Source organism: Giraffa tippelskirchi, chromosome 3 (assembly GCF_054371585.1).
Source record: "Giraffa tippelskirchi isolate mGirTip1 chromosome 3, T2T-mGirTip1v1.2.pri, whole genome shotgun sequence".
NCBI lineage: Eukaryota > Metazoa > Chordata > Mammalia > Artiodactyla > Giraffidae > Giraffa > Giraffa tippelskirchi.
The window spans coordinates 83,423,725-83,447,365 of record NC_137277.1 but is presented as its reverse complement, the minus strand read 5'-3'; the positions used below and the strand labels follow the sequence as shown (position 1 = coordinate 83,447,365).

The window sequence follows — 23,641 nt, the reverse complement described above, 5'->3', positions numbered from 1 at the left end:
AGAGTATCACAGGATACCTAGAACCTTTCCAAACACATCCACCTCATTTATAAAGGGTTTTGAACTACTTCCCCAACCAACTACCCATAAAACTGGGGCTCCCAGGGTGACAGAACTCACCCCTTCCTGGAGAACACTCACACTGGCTATGCACTGACATTCAGCTGACGAATACTATAAATGTTGTCAGTGACCAGTAACCGTCAAGTGCTCTCATTCCCTTACCAGCGGTAGAGGCAGGTGTGCTGAAGTTAGCATCCTGGGATACATTAGACGTGATGTAGGGAATTAGTCACTAGACCCCAGAAGGCATGTTTTTCTCCCCCTGTGGTGATGCAGGGGGTTTAACAGGAGAGCTCCAGTGTGGGAACCCGTCTGTGGCAGCTTAGTCGCTGTCTAAAGAGAGCAGTGCAGGCCAGCCCTGTGCCATATGAAGTGGGGATTTCCCATTTGACCCTCCCTCTTCACCACCACCCCCACCCTGTCACAATGAAAACTGCCAAAAGAGAATGGGGTAGAGTCCTAAAGACACGTTGTAAAGGCCATTAAAACAGCTGAGCGTCCAAGACAAACACCTTCGGCCTTCAGGCTGTGGCTGCCTGCTTTCCCAGGGTTTAAACATTTCAAAACACGAAGCGAAAGAAACTGGTTAGCAGCTAATTCAGCATGTATTAAAGGAGTTTGGGGGCATCTGATGTGACAATGTCAAACATAGGAGAAAAGTTCTATAATTTAACCACTTTCACCTGAATGGTGAGGAAGAAGCAGCTAAATTTCGGAAGTCCTTTGGGACTCTCTGGAAACTTCCAGAGATAATTTAATAAACAACTGGCCCTGATACTTTAAATGGAACCCGGATGCTATGCTGAGGAGCAAGCAAAGGGGCCACTTGGTAATGCTGAGATAAATTCTGATATTTAAAGTCACTGGTGACTTGGGAGGGAATGAGAGACTTGTTCCCAAACAGAGAAACTGCAGAAATGACATTTGTCCTAAAGTGAGAAAGGTACTTCAGTAGAGGATGCTAGTTGGATGGAATACAAGCTTGCCACGATAGAAATCTCTGGAAGAATAAAGAAAGGATCTACTTGCTGAATGGGAAATTAAGTAATTCCTAAAGCACAGGTAGAATTCACCTGACTTGAGTTTAGCCTATAAATGTTAGGATGAACTGAGGAGTCTGGAAGAAATTCTACAGATCAGAGTAGAAAAAATAGAAGCCCCTGCTACTGTTTAGTCGGGGCTGTCTTGAACATCAATACCATCTTGAGGTGGAAAGTTTTCATCTTGGGGTCATCTTTCACTATGTTGTCTTATGCTAGGCATTTATCTCCTCTTTATTTCATCTATAAAATAGAAATAATATATTCCCAATTTACTTCTTGCATTTATGGAGGTCAAATGAGGTAATATAGGAGATGCCACTTACTGAAAGAGAAACTTTCAGAGAGAAGGTGAAGCCATGTTCTGAAAGCTCTAAGGCTTCCTTAAAGAACCCCTTGATCCCTGGCAGAATGATCATTTGGTTTAAAGGTCAAAGATTTATGAAAATGATCTGAACTTATACACCAGTGTTGTGTGGCAAACACTGCTCTGAGTGAGGAGATACTAAAACAAGCAGGAAGGAAGTGGTAGATGGGGAGGGACGGGACAAATGATACAGCTGGCACACACTTCCAACCCTTCTGAAGCCAGGACCACTAAAGAGTGGCAGAAACACCATAGAAGTCCACTGTCATGATGACATACCTGCTTCCTTCCTGGTGAGTAAAAATGATGTCTTCTTCTGAAGGTGACGCAGGAGTCATGTCCCTTCTCTGGCCCCAGCAGGTAGGTAGGAATTAGAAATTCCCATGCCTCCCCCTCTACTGCCCACAGTATGCCAGGTTAATTCCCTCAGACATATACCAACAAGAGCCACTCAGTGGCTCCCTCCTATGTTTCAGCAGCAGCCTGTGAAGTCTCCCTGCAGCTAGGGCTACTCCATGCCGACATTTCCTGAAAACTGTAACCAGATGTACCTTCCTAAAACACATTAAGGAAAATTTGTGATTCTCCATTTGTGATACTCAAACTCCCTTACCCCACCAGTTAAGAGCATCAATGGCCTGTTCCCTTTCACCTTTTGAAGCTCTCCCAACTCATAACCTATGCTTTATCTAAGCTAAACATGTTCTTCAAACACACAGCACATTTCTTCACTTCCCTGGATTTGCCCAGGGTGTTTCCTTCCTCTTTCTGAGGTATGACATCCAAACCGAAGGTGAAGTCTTGACAGTGCTTTATACCTGCCCATTTAACTGCAGTTTCCTTGCAACAATGCCAAAACATGTCTCTTACATTAATCATTTTGAAACTCCCTAATTGAATTCACTCAGAGTAATTACATTTTCTTTGTATCATAAAAACTTATGTGGTTGCCATATTGCATCTTCTACACTGTAAATTCTTTAAGGTCAGGAAACCATTTCTTACCTTTATTTCCCCTGATTATCTAATTCAGTAGGAGTTCTATATTTATTAAATGAATGAAAATGGTAATGAATAAATGAATGTCATCTTACCTTCCTTTGCTTATGCTGTTCTATACAAAAATGCTCTGCCTTTGACTTCAAAATACCAGCAGTCCTTCAACATCAAGTTCAAGGCTCTTTTGCTCCATAAAGCCTTCCCCAAACTACACCTCAAACCCCACCAGCTCCTCTGCTATATTTATAGTCTATATGCCAAAAACTCAAACAGACTTTCTCCTAAATGTTCATTATCTGTTTGAAGACACAGGTCTCCTCCAAAGCAAAGGGTCTTAAAGCTGAGATCCATGAACAGGATTAAGGAGACCAAGAACTTTCTAAAATCAAATGCAAATTTTTGTGTAAATGGTCAATTACATTACCTTGTCCAAAAACTTTTTTAACCCCTCAAAGGTTAAAAGAACCACACTGTTCTAAGAGCACTGTAAGCTGCTTTCCTGGAGCAGAGTTGGAATCTGTCTTGTAGGTCTCTTCTGGTTCCCACAGTGGTGAGCCAAGCACTAGGAACAGAGGGAAGACCATCCTTGAATGACTGGAAGCACACCCTTGACAAGACCAATGTCTCTTAACCTTCACTGTGCCCACCTAACACAGCCTCCAGCCTGGGAGCTGGTGGGGAGAGCTTAGTAAGGCAATATAAGTAGCAAGCAAATGAAGTCAGGATTATGCGGGGTTGATGCCTACATCAGGATGGTGGGAAGAGCGCTTGGCCTAACAGAATTGCTTCTCTCTGTGAAATTCTTTGATGAGATGGGGAAGGCAGTGCTGTTGCTGTGGAAGGCAGTGAACCTTGGGTGATTCTGGGTTGTTAAAAAGTAAACCCATTAAGGAGTTGGTCCCCTCTGGAGGCAGGCCTGGCTTGGTCCTGGGGGCTCAAGGCTAAATCCTTGCCATTATTTGCTCTCCTCTCTTCCTGCCTGGCCTGGTCTGGCCTGCCTCAGCCACCTTGGTGTCTGGCTACAATCCAAGGTCTGGAGAGCACCAAACCTCCTAGGTGCTGAATTCATATAAAATAGCCTTTAGAAAGCATAATGCTTTAGGCAGACAGTGTTAGCAAAGAAATGTCAGAATTTTCACTTGGGCTTAAGGTGCAGGACAAATAAGGTCTGTTACCAGCTGTAATGTTTTTATGAAAAATAATAATCTATGGTATCTTTTCAAGTTGCAGATAATGATTTCAGCTATTTAACAAAAGAGATGATTTTAAAATAACAACAGGGTAAGTACAATGGGTGATTTTTGTTTTAACAAGCTGATTTCCTTTTGATTTCTCCTTGATTTAAAACATGGTTTCTATTACAAACCAAAAAATTATAAGCAGCTAGTGCAGTCATGGTTTCGATAAAACTCTCTTAAGTAATGATGATCCCACCTTATTTAGACAAGTCAGGGGTCAATATGGCCTTATTTGCTTCTGTTTTTCATTAGTGGTGCTCTCTCTGTAGCATCACACTTCCTACTAGCTCCTTGAATACACAGAGGATTCATGCTTCAGTTCTGCATGTATTAAGAATGCAGCTATAGCAACTACTAGCATTAATGAACTATTTGCTTATGCAGTAATAATTAACTTCCATTACATTACTTTGTGTGATTACTTTCTTAATTGCCTGAATTATGCATCCATTTAATATTTAATAACCATTCTCAGAAATCAGACACTGGTAAAAAACAAATTGCTCACAGTTTCCTTGCAATAATTAAGCTCACAAGAATAAATGAAACCTTTTAAAACCGAATGCCTTATGATTATATCCTTGCATATAGAACAAGATCCTAAATTAGTTATTTATTAAATCTAAATTTAAGTCCAAATAGTGCATTTTTCACTTTCACCTTGGGAAATCAACCTGCACAGTACCTGATATCAACAACAGAATTAAGTGCTTTCTATTTTCTTTGGGAGTCACAAGCTGCATTAATATTTATTACCATGCAAAATTCAAAAGTCCTTAAAATATTGTGTGTTTATTATTTATTTCAACTTGGCATCTCTTTTACACAAGGTAAGTAAGATGTTTAGCTGGAGATTAAAGTGTTCTGAAATGAGATCAATAGCTCTCCATTAAGACGGGCTATTGTGAGCCTCCCTCATTCTTTTCTGCTACCTAACCCCACTACCATCACCCACTCAGGTCCCTGCATTCACCTCCAAGTCTCTTATAAAAGAGCAAAAACCCCCATATGCAATGTGTTTTAAGACAAGCAGAAGGAGATTCATGGCAATTTATCCTCGAACATTTACACTCACAGCCAGGCAGTTTGATCTCCTTGCCTTTTCAGGTTGCCAGCTAGATCTCTCAGAACCCCGTGCCCTTCTGCCGCCAGCACCCAAGCAAAGCCACATGCTGATTTGCAAAGTGATCATGCTATTATCCTATTGTACATCAGCTTCAGTTCCCACCGGCTTGCAAAGTCATCAGTCTTAACAAATAAAACGTGCGACTGCTTTATCACAGGTTTCTTGGCGAATAAATTCTATTGAATCGGGACGAGACAGCTTTTTTTTTTTACCTTCCTAGGACTGCATCTGCAAAATTGTTCTGCCATTCTACTTGATTATGGCAGCCATGTACAAACGTGTTTATCTGAACCATAACCATGTTAGTCTTAAGCTACAGGGACACTGGAATGTTATTTACCCACTCTTACCCTGTGCATATATAATATACACAAAATAATATGTGCCACATGGAAAATGGGGGGAGCTTAAAGCTTTTTGTAACAAATGAGCTACTCCAGGAAAATAGGTGCAGCTTAAAGGATTATATGCAGAGTGCCACGCAAATAACTGGGATGAATGATTTTCCTACCAGAGAAGAAAATCTTTTTTTGTCAGGAGTGGAAACAGCCATGGGGAAGGGGTAGCAATGGGGGTTGGTGTGTGGAGAACAAGTGGAGTTTCGGGTGTCACAAGTTGACAATAGCTGCTATCCCGAGTTTCTAAACTGAGCTAAATTGATGCCAATCTCACTGACTGTTGTTACAGTGGGCAGAGTCATTAGGATTTGCTTTTTAAATGATCTCTCAGGCTGTAAGGCTGAGAGCTGCTAGCAAGGCAAGGTTAGAGAGAAAATGATAGCAGTATGTTGATGCTTCACAGACCTCATGATAGTTTCCGTCTGTCATTATTTACATCTGACTAGATGCGTCATGTCAGCTACTTCGAAGACTTTAATATGAAGCTCTTGTTTGCCTCTACTCTAGCGCAGCCAGACTGGGTTACTATTATTTTTGCATCACTACACTTAGGTGAAGCTGGCTTCAATCTTTCAGTAATGGCACACAAAAGAAATAAAAATGGTTGTGTCCAAGTTATTATACATGCTTGTATTCTAACGGGCCTCGTCAGCATTGCTCAGAAAGAGGAAAAAAAAAGTGAATTTAAATCAATAAACAGACATTTATTAAAAGGTCAGCTTAGTTTTATTTGCTTCAGCTTCTTCGCCAATATTTTAGGTAGAACTATTTCTCTTTGGCTTTGAATTAGTGTCATTGTTACTGGATGGAAACACTTGAGGGGAAAAGCTGTAAAACTAACGTTTGATCAAATTTACTCATGTTGTTTAATATCATTTTATATCATTTTAATAAATTCTACCAGTGTCACTATAAATAAAGTCACAAAAAAGCTTTTGTTTTATATCTATATTATTGGCACCATTAAGGACAAACTTTCAAACTATGTGCATTTATTGGTAAAACTGTATATGGAGAGGGCTCATCACAGAGCTCACAGCAATCTTTTTCATATAAGATGGCTGTTTCATATATCAGAAGAAATACTATTATGGCAAAAAATAAAATGGGATATTTATGTTCTTTCACCAATATTGTGTTAACAAATGAAACTACCACTACTCGATATAACTGTCCTTGGTGAAGAAAAGAAACATTAGCTGAAAAGATTTCTAGAATGTTAGAATTTACCGACACCATTTTATACTGAAAACTGCCACATAGCTTTAGCAGGAAGCACATTTTAACAGGGCCAAACTGTACAAGGCCTTACTCTTTAAAAACATAAAATAAATATAACTAGATTTAAGTGCAAATGAAACAATCTACAAACATATTTGAAAATATGAATGCATATACATATATGTAAGACATCAGTAAAAAACACATAAACAGTTCACAGTTTTTCTTTCCATAAATAATTCAGTGCAAAAGCTTGAAAAGGTACAACGAAAAAATGAAACAACTCACATAGATTGTGTCTTAGGATCATCTGTTTACAAAGATTCCACCAGGATTCTATATTTCAATAGTAAACAGCATTGTTGTACCCAGAAAATGAGTTATTACTTTAAAATGAGTCATTCAGACAAGAGAGAGAAAAAGCGTTAACCCATCCTGCCTCCTGAGTTCTAAGCAGTTAACAGAATCTCGGGACCGCTGTGTCAACTGAACAGACTTCTATCAAAAGCCTGGGTCACTCAGAAATACCTGGGCATGTACGACACTTGATCTCCTTATACAGACAGAATAAGTGCTTATATTTTCGAAGAATGCACAAGCCAAGTAAGCATAAAAGTGTGGTGATAGAGATCTCTTTTCTGTTTTAAAGATCAGATGTCAGCTTCATGAGATATTTTCATGTTGATGCATTCATGTTTGTGGCATATTTTATTAAGTTCAAGTATAATGTTTTGTCAGGACTAATGAAATGCCCTGCACATATATATACATATATCTATATCTATACATTTTTAGAACACTGTAGAATTTTCATTTTTAACCAATGTGACTGCCATAAACTACTAAGACAAATACAGTAATTTGAAGTTGAATTAATCACATTTTCTCAGTCTCCTAAATTTTAAAAATAATTACATTACAGCACATATGTTAAAATACTTTTTCAAAAAAATGATTTGCACAAGGCATTTTTCTTACCTCCTGCCCAAGCTACATGCAAGTTTTGGCAAAAAATGAACAGTAGGTGGCAGTCAAGCCACTAAACTGCTTCAAGGCTTCATTAACTAGAATCTGTTGTTAAAAGTAATAGCAAAGTAGTATATTTTCCATTTTAAAGAATTCACTTTATAATTAATTTTGAAATGCATTTCTAAGGTCCCAAGCTGCTGAAATAGTGAGTTGATTGCATCCTTAAGCGAATGAGCCCAGATAAAAGTGATTTAATTCAAGAACTCTTTCTGCTCTGTCTCCAGGACTTTTTTCTTTTTTTTTCTGTTATTACTGTTTTAATGTGGGCTTTAATGCAGTTTGGTAGTTGTGGACACGATCAGCACATTCTTGGGCTGGAGCCCACGACTATGTAAGTCACGCTTGTATATCTTTGTGCAGATTTTAAATAACTTGCAGGAGCTTTTCCCTCCCCTGATCATATAGACTGTCTGTGTATAATCCCTTTCTCAGCAAAGAAACTTGTTTATAGGGAGAAGGTTCCAGACAAGTAGCTGAAACATAGAAGGAACAAACTCTAAAGCAGAGAATTGTGGACCACTGAAAATCCAGACAGTGTGAGTGAAAAGTAGCTTTGCCTAAGAGGCCATGTCAACTCCATAAGAGGAGGGCCTTATCTGTTGGGTTCACCATGGTGTCCCCACAGCTGAGAATGATGTGCCAGGCACATGGTATATGCTCAGTGAATATTTGCTGAATGAATCAACCAGTGCCCCAAATCCCAGTTCTATGTAAGTTTCAGATGCCCACTCTAGAAGTTTGTGCTTTTTATCTCAGCTCCTCACAGACAATGATAACACTACTACATTCTCACTCCCTAGCAGAGCCTGTCCCCCAAACATTACTGTTAATTATTATCACTGGGAATTGACATGGCACCATCAAGACAACACAGCAGAACATACTCAAGTCTAGTACGTCTGGAAGGTAGGTGATGCATTTCTTCTGAGTTACTGGCCACAATCGTTGCTAAAAATCTAAGCTTACATATAGAAAGAGCAAAGTATGGCAACCCACTCCAGAATTCTTGCTTGGAAAATCCCATGGACAGAGGAGCCTGGTGGGCTACAGTCCAAGGGTCGCAAAAGAGTCAGACACGACTCTTTGAGCAGTCACTGGCCACAATCATTGCTAAAAATCTAAGTTTACATATAGAAAGAGTTCACTATATAAGTAGCATTAGCCTAAAAGCTGAGGCAACTGGATTTTTACTTCTCTGCTTGTGCCTCAGTTTCCTCATCTGAAATGTGAGGACAGTAATAGTGCCTACTTCAAGGACTGTTGTAAGAAAATTAATCGGAACATATAAAAATCTTGTCAGGCACAGGGTGAGTCCTCAATAAGTATCAGTAATTATCATTACATTTTATTATTATATTTGTTATTATTTACCACTCATCCATGCTCATACATAACATTTACAAAACAATTTTTATTCACCATTTTTGTGCATTTCAATGAGAATCACTCTGACAGTGAACAGACATGGTGATGTAAAGACAGGTTGGCCGAATAGGACCAGCAGCCCACTAACAGTGAAAGTGTGACATGGAAAGGGATTTTTTTTAAGTTGACGAAAAGCTTGATGCTTGATTTTCCTTTCTTTTTTTTCGATCCAGCAACTGGGACAGCCAGGAAATAACCACCACTCCCTACCCCCTTGCTCCCAGCCTATGCTTCCTCATATCCCAGTCCAACTGAGCTCTGAAAATATTTTCCAAGCATGTGAAGCTCACTTCATACCAACGAAGGACTCAAAAATTCCCACTGATTTTGAATTTTTTCTCATATCTATACCTTAAAGCTCATCAAATGACCACTGTAAGGACAATTAGTTTAAGAAGGGGCCATCATCCTTTTACCCCTTGTTGAAACTGAAAGCTGTATTTTGTCAAAACTAAATTCACATCCCAAGAGGACCTAACTTTAGTTCAAACGTCAAAAAGGAGGCAACTCAAGCTGTGTTTACAATCTGGCAGTTTACTTCCCTCGTATGTAGATAGCACCAGGCAAGCCCTACAGATCAGACTTTAAGGTAGCAGTAATAAGCATTTCTAGTCTCTCTGGGAACTGTTTAGGGAAATAAAACCCTTCATTCAAACTACCCATTTAGATCTCTCCTTCCAGGGCAAACTTCTATAGTATTTTAGTAAAGAAATGTGAACTAGTCAAATCTTAAAAAAAAAAAAAAAAAGAGTAATTTGATAACTTTCTGAGAGACAGGTTCTTCCCTTTTTCCAGAAACTTCTATTCTTTTAGGTGACTCTTTGAGGAAAGAGGTCAAAATATTGAGTTTGAGCAATTTAAATAAGAGACATTGAGTAATTTAAAAATGAGACGTTCAGTACAAGACCCATTCATTTAAATTACATGGAAATCCAAGGTAGACTGTGTGTAATTAGGAACTGTGTAAGTCCTCAGGCAATTTCAGTGGGGGTTAGGAGATTGCTTTAATAGAATATGACAAGGTTCCTTTTGTTTTTCATAAAATATTGTATTCTCCCTTGAAATGTAACAGTTCCTTAATGAAATCACAGCCTCTTTGTTGGTAGGGAATACTTTTTATGTTTTGAGAGATCAACAATGTCAAAACAATTACTGCAAATTAATGATGGACCAACCTCAAAAGATTTATAGATTGTTCAGTTCAAACATATGAAGCCTCATGTAAACCTCTAGTTAAAATCTTACCTGATAAGGTGCTCCCAGGAGAGACATAAGGGCCCATGGAATGCATGGTTGCTCTTAAGAAAAAAAATACTGGACAAGGAGAGAGGAAATCTGATTTTCTCTGGTTCTGTTAGTCAACCTCCTGGATTATCCCAAAAAAATAACTAGGAGTCTCTGGTCATGCTCTTCCATTTGTTTCCTTTTCTTTGTTTCTTGGGGGTTGCTTATTTATGAAGAGACTAAATTATTTTCTGTGAAGCACTGGAAGATTTGAGGAATAAACGTATTTTCACAGTTTATAAAATAAAACCCAAGGTTGGGTTAATAGTAATAGTTTCTGCTAAACCAGAAACACCCACTTCATTTGGTTCTCAATAGTAAAATCACAGGTTCTGGCCAAGTCCATAAGCAAAATTATGATGGCATATGACAGCCAGTACCACATATATTTAATGTGATTTATTAATAGCTAGGAGAATTGAGAAAAAAGCAAACCAAAACTTTGTTTTATAAATAAGTCATGCCAAACTAATCTCCTTTCCTTGTATGACTATATGGATACTTGGTGGTAAGTCAATACAGAACTCTTACAAAGTGGAGATCTTGACTTCAGACAAACATGAAATTAAATAGCTTGTACTGTCAGAGACTAGATAAATCAGCATAGGCTGATAAGGTGCTCTATAATCATTTCAGTCTTACTTGGCTTTTAATTTTTTTTTTCCAATGTAAGATTATCAAACCCACAGAGAACAGAAGAAGATCGGGAGGGAGAATTGCCATGTCGGATGTGCACCCTCAAGACTCAAAATACTTAACACGCTGGAGGATGTACTGAAATAAGCCCAGGTAAATTTTAGCAGGGATAGAGTTCTTCATTCAAGTTCAAACATGCAAGTACAAACTGCACATCCATGTATATACAAGACAGAAGGGATATTGAGTTTTAGTGGTTTGTACATAAATGCCATGGTCTTTGGTTGACTCAAAGTTCAGAATGTACTAACTGTGAAGTGACTGTAATGTGAATGTAATGACAGCTCACACATATATGTCAGGCACTGTTCCAAACTGCTCAAAGCATTATTTCATTGATTCCTGGTTCATTATTTTAAAGATGAAAAAGCAGAGGTAGACAAGGGGCAAGTAACTTATCTTGGGGCAGTCAGGACAGCATTGTCAGCATGTGCCCCCAGAGATGCTCTGAATCTCTACTTCCACATGCCTTTCATCTCAGGGAATGTAACTGCTCATTGTTCTCTTGGTGGGAGTTGGGCTCTCAGTTCTCTGTCCATCTTAAGAAGGAGAAGGATAAAATGCAGTGTAAATATAGAGAGGCAAAGCTATATGAAATAGAGATGCCTGCCTGGAGGGTAGAAAAGCTGGTGAAGTCATGATAGGTGTTCACAGATGTCTAGACTAGAGATTGTCAAGGAAAAGAATACACTTATTCATGTATTTCCATAGGGGATAGAATTTACAGGAAAGCAAACTGCAGCCCAATATATGTTCTTACCACACAAATGATCCAAACCACAACTGCTTTGTGAGATATGAGCATCTCATCCATGAAATGATCAAGAGGAAGCCAGATCAAGCAGTGGGGTCATGCAGTGGTGGGAAGTTGACCCAGATGGCTCCTAGGGTGCCTTCCAAGATACAAAAATTTGGATAATCAGAGAAAAGCTTAAAGCAGAAACACTTGTGAAGCAAATGATCAAGAGGAAGCCAGATCAAGCAGTGGGGTCATGCAGTGGTGGGAAGTTGACCCAGATGGCTCCTAGGGTGCCTTCCAAGATACAAAAATTTGGATAATCAGAGAAAAGCTTAAAGCAGAAACACTTGTGAAGCACTTCACTCCCTCCACCTAATACACAACACAACATACACATACATACACTGTCTTTCACTGTCTCTACTCTGTCTCCATGTGTATTCTTACATGGTAGCAATTACTCTGGGTTTGCAGCTAGTATACCTGAATTCTAAACATTTTACTTGAATATCTCTGCCCCTTAGTTTCTCTTTCTGTGAATAAGAAAGAAGAAAGGAAGTAAGGAAGAAAGGAATGAGGAAAGGAAAGAAGGAAGGAAGAAAGGAAGGGAAGGCATGAGGAGAAAACAAAAACATAAAATGAAAAAGGTAAGAAAATATTATGCGACCCCATGGACTGTAACCCACCAAACTTCTCTTCCCATGGAATTCTCCAGGCAAGAATATTGGAGTGGGTTGGCATTTCCTTCTCCAGGGGATCTTCCTGACCCAGGTGTTGAATCTGCATCTCCTGCATTGGCAGGTGGATTCTTTATCGCTGAGCCATCTCCAAAGCCCAGAGTTTTAATTAAAAATGAAAGGAAGGAAGAAAGGAAGGGAGGATGTAAGGAGAAAATAAAAACATAAAATTAAAAAGGTAAGAAAAATATTATAGATTTAGTCATGCTTCTCACTTTAAACTTTCCTAAACATTTGTGAAACTACCATGAGATAGCATATTAGCAAAGAGTTATTTATTTAGTACTCTGTAAATTCTAAGCACTGAGGGATTATTGCCTGCAGCAGTCTGGCTTAGTATCCTGCATGAATCCTGGGTCATGGGATTGAGCCATATGAATTGGTTAATTACATCCTGTCTTCTGACCACATGCTCTGTGCCTAAGTCATATCTGGCATGCGGTGAATGGCTATTCTTGACTGTACCAGGGATGGTGGGAGAGAGTGAGAAGAGCTCAGTACAGAGCTGTTTCCACCACCAAGTGACAACTCAAAATAGAATCCTTCATCACTGTGCGTAGTGAGATCATCTCAGTACATTAAGGACCACACTTTTAGCAACAGGGAAATTTTCTGCAAGGAGAGACATTTTACATTTAAACAACGGAGAGTTCAATGGAAAATATATACATATGCATACACACTATGTATAAATGTGTACAGTCTGCATGTGTATGTGTCTATATATGAAAAAAATGTCAGAATGCAAAACTGAAAAAAATAAATGCCTAAGTCAATGACCTAGTTTTTATGCATTCCCAGCCAAAGAAATAAATGAACCCTTATTATTGCCATCAATATCTAGCACCTACTTCCTTTCATTCACACCAACTTTAAAGTAAATCTACAGAAAGCATACATGAGTGTCAGTCATATCTGACTCTTTGTGACCCCATGGACTGTAGCCCACTGTCCAAGGAATTTTCCAGGCAAGAATACTGGAGTGGATTGCCATTTCCTTCTCTAGCAGAAATTATAGGAGATTATATAATAAAACAACACAAGAATCTTCTAAACAATTTTAGAATGCATTTTTAAACTTAACAAATCAACTGCTACTATTTGTATATCAGGAATGAGGACATAAGTAGGTCAATTTGAAACATAATACCCTTAAGGGGTTGAATATTATGTTATATCCATAAGTAAGATAACAGATGTAGTATAAATGTCAAAACTGGAAATGAAGTGGTTTATTTTTCAATTTCCCTAGATTTATGTTAAGGAAGTACAATTGAACCTTGAAGTCATAATTATAATACAGAGGTTAAAAGGCATTCAACAAGAGGAAAGCCCTTTAGCTAAAGATTGGTTTAGGGCAGGAAGCATTACATATTGCACAGGAGAAAAAAATATATCAACTAAAATTGCGGTAAAACCATCAAGAATAATACAATATTATGAAATTAGGTAAAGTGTCAGGATGAGTTTTACATCTTGAAACCTCATGCTACAGATTATCATAGTACATAGCACTTTTTTAAAGTGATAGCTTAGATATCATTTCAGAGAGTTTTGTGACTTGCTCTGTGATTATTTGGAAAGTTACAAATCTCTAAACAAACTGTCATATATTGTAGTTTGCACCTGTAATGAAAAATTCTTATGAGCTGTGGGGGAGATGGCTAGCAGACCGCCCAAAATTTTCCTTCCCTTCTTCCTAGGCATGCAGCTACATTACACTTTCTCAGCTTCTCTTGCAGCTACATGTGGCCATGTGACCAATTTCTCATCAATAAACAATGAACAGAACTTATGTGAGCAATTTTCAATTTACTTGCTTGAGAGGAGACTCCTGGCTCTGGACTTCCCCTGTTACCTTTTCCTCAAGGCTGCAATAGCCAGAACCTGGAAGGCAACCTGTGGAGAACCATGTGATGCAGGTGGCAGGGCAGCCACCAACTGAGTCCCTGATGAATTTGTCAGAGCTACTCCATCTACTTCAAACTCTCATCTTAGCACTGCTAACATGTGTGAGAAATAAACATCTTTGTTTTGTAAGCTAACTTTTTACTGGATCTCTTGTTACAGCATCTTAACATCTTTTAAATTAATATATAAGCTTTCAGTTATTTTCATTATCTTCTTGTACACAAAAATGTGCTGCAGAGATAAATTTAAATATTTTAATGAAACTTACTGCACACAAAAAAAGATAAAATAATGTTTTGCTATCATATTTCTGGACTTCCCTGGTAGCTCAGTGGTAAAGAATCCACCTGCCAATGTAGGAGATGTTGGTTTGATCCCTGGGTTAGGAAGATCCCCTGGAGAAGGAAATGGAAACCCACTCCAGTCTTCTTGCCTGGAAAATCTCATGGGCCGAGGAGGCTGGTGGGCTATACTCCATAGGGTTGCAAGAGAGATGGACATGACTTAGTGACTAAACAACAAAAAACAATCATATTTCTAAAGGTTAACAGTATTATCTTAGATTTTTTAATTTGTTTTCATTATTGTCATTTACTCATACAACTATGTTGTTAAGTCACTAAAGTCATGTCTGACTCTGCAACCTGGTGGGATCTTGTGTTCGCCACTGTCTCTCAGAGACTGCTCAAATTCATGTCCATTGAATTGGTGATGCTATCTAACCATCTCATCCTCTGGTGCCCCTTCTCCTTTTGCCTTTAATCTTTCCGAGCATAAGGGTCTTTTCCAATGAGTCAGCTCTTCGCATCAGGTAGTCCAAGTATTGGAGCTTCAGCTGTGGCATCAGTCCTTCCAATGAATATTCAGGGTTGATTTTCTTTAAGATTGTCTGGTTTGATCTCCTTGCAGTCCAAGGGACTCTCAAGAGTCTTCTCCAACACCACAGCTCAAAAGCATCAATTCTTCTGCACTCAGCCTTCTTTATGGCCCAACTCTCACATTCACACATGACTACTGGAAAAACCATACTTTTGACTATGCAGACCTTTGTTGGAAAGTGATGTCTCTGCTTTTTAATATGCTGTCTAGGTTTGTCAAAACTGTCCTTCCAAAGAGCAAGCACCTTTTAATTTCATACAACTATGAGTTTTTTATCAAAGCAGAGTAAATTATCCGAGTTCAGGGAGTTTGAGGGAGAACTCTCATTTCAGAATGCACACTATCATTACCATGAAAAGAACGCTTAAAAATTTTCCTGAGTTATTTTTACCTCCAAATTGTTTTGATAGATAAATAGAAAAAAAAAGAAGATTGAAGATTGAAGCTTACTGATCAGAAATGAGTTAACATAGCAGGCCTGAAACTGCTATCCTTAGAAAGGCCCATTTACAACTTTGGTCCTTAGCTGACATCTGTGACTTCCCTCCATTCCCCAACTGATAAAACTAGCTTGCTGTTCCTAAACTATTTGTGCAAACAATGTGGTATAGGCCAAACACCTGCTTTCCATCAGGCAGTCTGGACTCTTGATACAAGCTAAATCAAGTGTGCTTACATGAACAGCTCCCAATAGGAGCCTTGGGCATAGAGTTTCTATGGATGGACACCATATCATGCATTTGACTTTGGATGATTTAGGCACAGCCTGTGTAACTCTACAGGGAGAGAACTCTTGAAAGCTTGTACCTGGATTTCTCTGGACTTTGCCCCATGTACTTTTTTCCAGAGCTGCTTCTGCTTTGTTTCCTTTCGCTGTAATGAATCCTATGTTAAGTCCCATGTGTGGGTTTAAGTGCTCCAAACAAATCACCAAACCTGGGGTTGGTCAGGGATCCCCTATACTCTTACCAATTAGAATTTAGAGTTGAAATAGCTAATGGCAAAATAAGAGAGTTGGGAACATCCTAACCAATTGGGAAAGCTGGATACAAGGTACAAAACTCTTGACTATCAGAAAGTATGTACGAGGCATGGAGTTTTCCAAAAGGAATAAAATATTCAAAGATCGAGAGTACCACCACAAATGACTGTAAAATAATACTGCTAGATATTTATATAGGATCTCCAGGTTCCTGGTTTGGAACAGCCCCGTGAGGCTGGCAGGCCAGTGGACATCATCATCTCCATTTTAGAGTATGGGGCTGAGGTGCAGACTTGCCCAAGGTTATAAAGCCAGGATTGTACAGCAGACATGAGAAACAAGCCTCCTGAAGCTTAATCACCTTCTATTTCTCCTAAGTCAGTTTCTACAATCTATGTTTCTGAGGGTCCCAGAAGCCTGAGGGAATACTGCAAGGGTTACCTCAGGAGGGGATGACAAGGCCAGGCAGGAAGATCCCATACCTTCTCTGCTACTGCTGCTAAGTCACTTCAGTCGTGTCCGACTCTGTGTGACCCCATAGACAGAAGCCCACCAGGCTCCACCGTCCCTGGGATTCTCCAGGCAAGAATACTGGAGTGGGTTGCCATTTCCTTCTCCAGTGCATGAAAGGGAAAAGTGAAAGTGAAGTCGCTCAGTCGTATCCGACTCTTAGTGACCCCATGGACTGCAGCCTACCAGGCTCCTCCGTCCATGGGATTTTCCAGGCAAGAGTACTGGAGTGGGGTGCCATTGCCTTCTCCGACTTTATCCAAATGGCTCCACACTTATCAGTTTTGCATATAGGAATCTGTTAAATATAAAGCCAAAAGTTCCACGAATTTTTGTTTCTTTGTTTGAATACCACTGAATATCTTTGGTTCCTTGTGTTCTGCTGTGCTTAGTTTCTCAGTTGTGTCTGACTCTTTGCGACCCCATGGACTGTAGCCTACAAGGCTCCTCGGTCTATGGGGATTCTCCAGGCAAGAATACTGGGGTGGGCTGCCATGCCCTCCTCCAGGGGATCTTCCCAATCCAGGGATTGAACCCAGGTCTCCTGCATTGCAGGCAGATTCTTTACCATCTTAGCCACCAGGGAAAGTAAAATCAACAATCAATGCTAAAATTCAGTTTTTTAGTTTTTACTTTTTAAAGGTAAATATCCCCCCCACCCCAAAGAGGCTCATGGATTTTAGCAAATGAGTCTAAAGCAGATTCTTACTAAATCAGTAGTAATTATGTGTGGCCACAACCATGATTCTTTTATCCCCCTCTTATACAGCATTTACCTGTTAGTTCCTCTACCACTTCCTTTGTCTTAACCTTCTCTCTGGATTTCCCACTGCTCTCCTCTCTAGCACCCTGGAGGCTCCTGTTTCTTTCATACACAGTAAACTTATATGCAGAGTACATCATGTGAAGTGCCCAGCTGGATGAATCACAAGCTGGAATCAAGATTGCCAGGAGAAATACCAACAACCTCAGATATGCAGATGATACCACTCTAATGGTAAAATGAAGAGGAACTGAAGAACTTACTGATGAAGGTGAAAGCAGAGAGTGAAAAAAGCTGATTTAAAATCCAACACTCAAAAGACTAAGATCATCGCATCCAGTCCCATCACTTCATGGCAAATAGAAGGGGAAAAAGTAGAAGCAGTGACAGATTTTATTTTCTCAGGCTCCAAAATCACCACAGATGGTGACTGCAGCCATGAAATTAAAAGACACTAGCTCCATGGAAGAAAAGTTATAACAAACCTAGACAGCATATTAAAAAATAGACACATCACTTTGCCAACAAATGTTCATATAGTCAAAGCTATGATTTTTCTAGTAGTCATGTACAGTGAGAGTTGGGCCATAAAGAAGGCTGAGAGCCCAAGAATTGATGCTTTCAAACTGTGGTGCTGCAGAAGACCCTTGAGAGCCCCTTGGACAGCAAGGAGATCAAATGAGTCAGTCCTAAAGGAAATCAACTCTGAACACACATTGGAAGGACTGATGCTGAAACTCCAATACTTTGGGCACCTAATGCAAAGAGCTGACTCATTGGAAAAGACCCTGATGCTGGGAAAGATTGAGGGCAGGAGGAGAAGGGATCAACAGAGGATGAGATGGTTGGATGGCATCGTTGACTCAATGGACAGGAGTTTGAGCAAGTTCCGGGAGATGGTGAAAGACAGAGAAGCCTGGTGTGCTGCAGTCCATAGGGTCACAAAGAGCCAGACACGACTTAGCCACTGAACAACAACAAGCCTGAATATTTCTGCAAAATGGCAATAAAAACACCCATCTTAAATAAGCTGAAAAGCATTGAAAGTAGTAGCCTCAAACCCACAGGAATCTTTGCTATATTTGCACTACCCTACCACAATCGCAATACAGCCGAGCCTCCCCCCAGACTTGGCGTACTTTTCCAAGGGACCCATAAGGAATCCACTACAAGTGTTTAAGCCATCTGTTTGTTCACAAAGGAAGGTTTAGCCTCTTAAGACATAAAGTATCCAAAATGCTGAGAGTTCCAGGGCTGAGAAATGTTTTAGACTAAATTAAGGTTATCCATCAGAAAGAGGAGGACTGAGCAGAGGCATCGGATGCTCTCAGTGAGTTCTGTGTTCATACAGGCCACTGGATCCAGCTGAGAAAAAGAGGCACAAAGGGCAAGTCATCAGGAAGAGATAGAAAAGCAGCACAGTCTCTTAGTCATCTTTTCTATTTTAGATTCAGATAGACAAGAACCAAAGCTACAGATGAAAGTTTTAGTTTGGAGCTCAAAGAGAGGGCATCAGTTTGTGTGCTTTTGTCACATTTCTTTACATCATGCTCCAAGTGCCAACATTTCTAAATCTGAAATATAAGGGGAGGTAATAAGTGCTTAGTTAATTGTTTATATTACAGTAACAAAAAGACTTTAAAGAAACTGAATATTCATGTATAAAAATGGGAGTTTTATCTGGTGTCCAGCAGAGTGTCTAGGGAGAATCTGCCAGCCTCTGAGAATGAAACCTTGCTCATTTAACTTTAATTCAGCAACATTAGATATCACAGTGCACTTTTCCCCAATTAAGAAACATGCACTTTGCTCCATTTTCCAATATCCTACACATTATCCTAAAGTCTCATCCCCTTGGAAAAAAATCTATCCTTAACTCTGCACACAGAGCTACCTGCTTCTTTTGCCAACTCCAGTGATCCACACAACAGCTAGTAAGCTGCCACTTTGAAACTCATTGAACACAGGTGATAGTTTGGACAGTGGCAGAGCCATGAGACCAATTTCCCAGGATGTGGTTACTGTGAATGTCTGAAAAGTTTGGCCTTTTGCAAGTGGATTATTGTCACCCATCTCATGATGTAGTAGAAAACCTCAATTGCCTATATGTGGAATATGTCCTGTTATGTGTATCTGTTCCAAGAGTTCTCAATCCTTACTGCATACAGTAATATGCTAAGGAGGTTTTTTTTTTAATACAGATTTATGAACCCCACTACAACAAGTTTTGATCTGATAATGAAGGTTGGGTTCAGAAATCTTTTTTAACAAGCATACCAAAGGGTTCTGATACAGGCAATCTCTGGACTACCTTTTTAAAATTGTATCCTCTCTCTTTTACCTGTACCATCTAGATGAACAATTTTTAGTTCTACTATGAGAAATGCATGAGAGAAGAAATAAGCAAAAGCCCTTAACACTGTAATGCCTGTAAGGAGTTTCACTCTTGCTGGCTTCTCAGATATTATTAGGGGCTGAACGGGGCGGGGGTCATATGTAGGCCATGGCCAGACAATGAAGGCCACAATGAAAACTGTTCACAAGAATAAACGTTGGATGTATTCAGAAGTGTTCTGGAAGAGCTGAATTGTATACTGTTATGTTGAAGGTGATCAGATGTATCTTGTTATGATGATAAGTTTCATCTGCGCCTCTCACACTTGGAGGGACAGAAAGGACAGCTAGCCCCTGCTGTCTTCATTCTGTGCTAGACATCTGTACCTATATGCTAATGCTTAATAAACATTCACTTGTATGTGTGAACATGATCTTGTGTGAAATCCAATGAACCAGAAGAACAGGCATCTGTGTGTATTCTATCTTTAACTGATTAGTTTTCTATTATCTTCATCTGCTGCAACATCATCATCTTCAGATGTCCCATGGTAACTTCACTGATGGAGATAAAGGAGTTACAGATATTTACTTCTTATTCTGATATTGTGTGCATAGTAGGTGTTATGCACCGTGCTTAGTACTGTATATTTTAAACAATGAGTAAGACATAAATCCTTGTCCTTGAGAAGCTCAGTCTAGTGAGCAAAACAGAAACAGTACAGTTACTGGTGTGTTTAATATGTGACAATGGAAGCATAAGAAAAGAAGATTGAGTGAATTGAGAGGGAACATCTTAGGAACATAGGGATGCTTTAGAAAGGAGGTAACATTTAAGTAGGCTTTCGAAGCAGGAGTTGGGAATATGAGCATGAAGAAGACAGCATTACAGGCATAGCATGTGCAAAGACTCAGAGTTGTGAACAACTATTGTATCTAGAGTAGAAGCAGAGTAGGGCAATGAGGATGGTGATCAGAGAAGTAGAACATGGTCACACTGCAAAAGGACATGGTAAGGGGTTTGAACCATCTCCTGTTGGAAGTAAGGGGAGGGAAATTTTAATCCAAAATACAACCTGTCAACAACACATGGGAGGGATTGGAGAAAGGAAAAACTGAAAGATTAATTTAGGAAATTTGCAAATCTTTAGGCCAGAGGGATGAGAGCCCGATCTGAAGCTTAGGCAATAGAGGTGGAAGACAATAGCATGGTTTGGAGAATATTTTAAAGGTCAAATTCACAGTACTTTCTAATCAAATGAACGTAAGTAAGGAGGGAGGACATGACCCTGGATAAGAGTAAACGAGAATGTCACATGCACAATATAGATCAGGGAGTGGGTTTGGTGGAAAACAACAATTTGCCTTTTGGGGGACAGGCAAGCTGCTGATCTAGTGGATTTAGAAATGAGCTGTTATAATGATGGTCAACTCATATAAAGTTGCCAGATTTAGTGGGGGGGAGAGCAAAAATAAGATCACCAGTTGAACTGTATTTTCAGATGAACTTTTTTTTAGTACAAGTATATTCTATGCAATATTTGGAACATAATTATACTAAAATTTATTAGCAAAATAATTCTTGCCTGTAGACACACAAATTCTGTCGTATTCAGAAGATATTCAATGAACATCATTATCTCCCCATGAAAAACTCAGTTTTGCCTCCATTTTTTCACTCAGTGTTGGTCATCTGCAATATGTGTTTCTTTTTTCTTTTAAATCAATTATAACATGTCTGTGTCCCCTCATTGATTAATAAATTAAGGAAATTTTTGAACATATATTCAATTGATTTCTGTGTGAGAGTCGTAATTTTACCTTTCTTCAAAATGGTATTTTTTTGCTAGCTATTAAAATTTTTAATTAGCAGGCACCTCTATTAAAATAATAAATATCATCAATTCACCCATCAGATTTGGAATAATGTAATGATATCTTTTAACATGTTTTCCAATGGTAATAACCTAACAAAGATAACAAAACGATTATTTAATAAATGTAAATAATATACATGTTTAAAAAAAAGAAAACTGAATTTTTAACAGGGCCAAGAAATTAATCCTCTGCCATTTAAGAATTATACAACTTTTTACATGGTAGCCACAGTCACCATCCAGAAAGCTCTTCTCAGAGTTTCCATTCTGTAATGTATTTTCTTAATGCTTTTACCTGACATTGGTTAAACTGAGGGTTTTGTATATATGCAGAAAGTTAATAAACAGTAGTTATTGACTATCCTAGCAAGTTAATAACTTTGAAATTAGAGGGACATTGTATGACAATCTGAACAAATTCATCATTTAAAAAGCAGCAACATCTCTTTCAATTTGTTCATTTTCAATTTGCAAAAACCTGAGAAATGAAAACACTGCACTTGAATAACCCAAGCAGGCACTTAGAACTCAAACACAGTGACAGAGTGCCTGTTCGTCTTCCTGAACTTTCCCTGAGAAACCAATCTACCTCTTTCTCTTCTGGTATGGTCATGTGGCTCCTGCTCGTCGTCTTCATTAAGTTGCTCTGTCAGTGTTTACCAAGTACCCACTCTGTGGCCCTGGGGTGGCTGCTGAGCATGCAAAGATGGACAGGCACAGCCCCACAGACAGACTATTCTAACAGGGTGATGGTATTGTGATGTGGGACAGACAGCCCAGAGAAAATAGATTTCTCACCTTCACTTGCAGGTCAGAAAAGGCACTTAAACTGAGACCCAAAGGATGCGAATCAGCTACTCAGGTGAAAGAGGGGGAATACAAGGTTCTAAGACTGGAGACTGTACACACACAGGCATAAGGGTGACAGAGAGAGAGAGTGGTGTCCTCAGAGACTACAAACCATCCAGAACATAGACTGCAATAGATAATAGTGTGAAGGAAGGCAAGGGCAAGACTGCTGTATGCTGCAGTCAAATAAATCAAGAAATAACATCCAGCATGTCTCAGATGCTTACTAGAGACCAGGAATCATAAGAAGCATTTTTCAAATATTGTGTCATTGAATTCGCACCAAATCCTAATGGTTAAATACATTTTCCTTCTCTATATTGTAATTACATGACTAATACATGTTTATTGTAACATTAAACAACCCCTCAGACCTTAACCCCTGGAAAAGGGACAATTTGGCTTATATTCTTCCACATACTTCTCAATGCTCACCCAGAAAATATAAATGTACACATACATGTTTGTACAAAGATGGGTTTATTTATACTCTGTGCATTTTTTTTGGCAATGGATTTTAAAATATAATAATATACAGGGATAGCCTTCCAGGTCAATAATACAGATCTAAATCATTCTTTTAAATATACACATAATAGATCACAGTAAGAATATACCAGAATTTATCTAACTGCTCCTCTACTAACGGACAGAGTTTTTTTTAGTACTGAAGTAAACACATCTTTGTGAATATATCCTTATATACTGATACATTCATTGTTGTAGGGTAGGTTCTCCTAAAGTGAGCATGTATGCAGAAAAGTCTAGAGATGCTGTAACACTAAATTGTTAATGTTCTTTACAACCTATTCATTTTTATATGTCTGCAAAGTTGCAGAAAACAAATTGTTTCTCCAGGCAACTCCTTGAGCTCTGTGCAGAATGATGAGGTCCTCAGGTCTTTTTTATGATCAACCTGAAGGTTTTAGGTTGAATTTTACATACTTGGACAGTGAAACCAAAAACATACTGAATGATAAAACATCTCTTTGTACCCACATCCCTTCATTTACAGCTGAGGGACTGCTTGCTCACTGCTGGGGTTGAGCAGGTGCTGGGCTGTCAGGCTGCCAGATTCTAGGTGGAGAAGTCATCAAATCATGAATGAACGCCTGTCCTCATGGTCACATGACATGCTCCTCTGACTGAGCCACTCTGCATTCCCATCAAAATT

The 23,641-nt window shown here is 39.1% G+C and overlaps 1 protein-coding gene and 1 long non-coding RNA gene across 43 annotated transcripts in view; one reads left to right on the top strand and one right to left on the bottom strand.

Moving 5' to 3' along the window:
- LOC145543551 (uncharacterized) overlaps positions 1-23,641 on the bottom strand; it is a 570,959-nt gene that overhangs the window by 416,597 nt on the left and 130,721 nt on the right. For 18 of the 41 annotated variants that reach the window (XR_014080853.1, XR_014080813.1, XR_014080845.1 and 15 more), the window contains exon 1: positions 6,741-6,903. The exons of 16 other annotated variants lie outside the window; for them this stretch is intronic. The gene's annotated coding sequence lies outside the window, so the exon portion shown is untranslated. Of the gene's footprint in view, positions 1-2,893; positions 3,032-6,740; positions 6,904-23,641 lie in introns of those variants that run through there. 7 more of the 41 variants (XR_014080836.1, XR_014080844.1, XR_014080815.1 and 4 more) reach the window with 1 other exon arrangement.
- On the top strand, positions 6,964-14,407 carry LOC145543552 (uncharacterized). Of its 2 annotated transcripts, none has more exons than XR_014080856.1 (5): positions 6,964-7,055; positions 10,864-10,979; positions 12,150-12,272; positions 12,427-12,540; positions 14,105-14,407. It is a non-coding gene; the product is annotated as an uncharacterized LOC145543552 (long non-coding RNA). The 2 variants fall into 2 exon arrangements; XR_014080855.1 differs by having other exon boundaries at positions 14,093-14,407.